The sequence below is a fragment of the Cyprinodon variegatus genome, unplaced genomic scaffold (genome assembly GCF_000732505.1).
Source record: "Cyprinodon variegatus isolate N-32 unplaced genomic scaffold, C_variegatus-1.0 Scaffold228, whole genome shotgun sequence".
Lineage (NCBI taxonomy): Eukaryota > Metazoa > Chordata > Actinopteri > Cyprinodontiformes > Cyprinodontidae > Cyprinodon > Cyprinodon variegatus.
The window spans coordinates 651499-653425 of record NW_015150681.1 but is presented as its reverse complement, the minus strand read 5'-3'; positions in this window follow the sequence as shown (position 1 = coordinate 653425).

The window sequence follows — 1927 nt, the reverse complement described above, 5'->3', positions numbered from 1 at the left end:
GGCCCAATGCCAGCGCAGGAGCCGGCGTATCTGCAGGAACCTTGAAAGCCAGAGCTATGGCTACAGCAGAAATCGCAAGTGCCTCTGCCTCTGCTGGTCCAATAAAAGCCAAAGTTGGTCTAGGAGTCGATACTGGGGTTGAAGTTGGTCTGACGGGAGTGGAAGTAAAAGTGTTGGGAATCGGTTTCTCCTTTGGTCGTAAGATCGGGGTTTCTCTTTTTGGCACTGGGTTTGAAATAAGTCTGTGGTAGTTCAGACAGTGTTGGCCATCTTCATTCTTACATGATGTCCATGTTCATTGCATAAGTCCATACGTGTGCCATCTAATCTACAATTGTTTTCTTGTTATTTGTGCTCCCATACCTGTGTGTAAATTTCTGGGGAACATTTGACTGAAACATATTGTGACCTCGACATTGATAAATAAAAAATATAGGGTGAAAGAAAAACCTCTCAAACTCCAACATAATTGTCCTTATTTCAAAGCATAAGCCGCTTGAGATTAAACTTATATTTTCAAGGGGTCCTAATACAAACCAACAGATTTACAAGATGGATGCTGTAGCATGTATGACAAAAACAGTCATATAAACAAAATCTATAATAGAACCAAACAAGCGACCAATTGGACAAACTTTCAAACACTAAAGGCTCTCATCTACTCCAATTGAGCAACATTGTTATTAAAGCATCTAAAACAGCTGCATATACTTTGTAATTGAAACGGGTAATTCTAAACTCATAAAATGAGGTTATGGAGGAGAAAGATGATGGGACATTGTTCCACTCAAAGGGTGCTTTAAGAGAACCTATCAATTTCCCTGCTTGTTGAGCAACAAGCGTTTTAATGGAATGGCTAAGACTGAATAAATTGCTTTAAATATTTGGGGTAATAATTAATTTAAACGTGACTAGTGAAATTGTCGTCTGGAGGATGGAGTGAGCCAAGACAGTTGTTGGAAAGTGAAGAGTCAAGTCAAAGACGTGAATGTTTAAATTGCTGATCTGGTACAAAATAAAGATAAGACAACACAGAGGAGGGCAATTTATTGTAATTTAAATGAAGAAGCTGACTAATCAGTGTTTTTTTTTTTTTTTTAAAGAATCTGGTCCAATGACAACTTCTGTTTGGTATAGTGTTCTGGATGTCCTTACACATTGCAATGGCACATGGATGCTGCTTGTCAAATTAGGCCTGCAGCCTTCTGAATAAGAACTACAAAAACACAACTTGCAGAAACGCAGTGACTGGCTGAAGCACTCCATTAGAAGAACTAAAACACATGGATGGACGGATGGATGTTTAACTACCAGTGCATGTTGGATTCTCGCAGGGCTGCCTTCTGAAGCTGGTACTGTTCATAACTTTTATGGACAGAAATTCTAGGTGCAGCCATTTGCCACCTGGTTTCTATCTACAAAACAGCACAGTTTTGATCTGTAAGCTTTGAGTAAACAATAAAAAATGTAGTTTGAAATGGTGTGAACATGTTTCCATAAACTTCTCCTTCACTCATACTAATTTGCATTAAAATAAATTCTGTACAGCTACAGGGACAGCCTAGAATGCCAAGTGGCTGTCTATATGCAAGATAGTATAAATACCTGGCAGCCACCCACCAAAAAAATCATGGAAATGGTGTTCAGTGAGCTGACACAGAAGATTTCTTTGAATATAAAAATATAGATCTGTTTCCAAGGTGGAAGCAAAGTGGAACACTTTATTGGGCTTTATTTCCTCTGGCATGATTGATATAATTTTGAAAATGGAGTAGTTGAAGTTGAAAAAGCTGTGAACATGCCCAAATCTGATTTGCAATTCTTGCAGCCAGAATAAGAAATATATGGTTGTTCCTGTATTTAAAGCTACAGTGTGTAATTTTCAGCGACATCTAACGTCCAGACTGCAGACCGCAGCAACATGAAC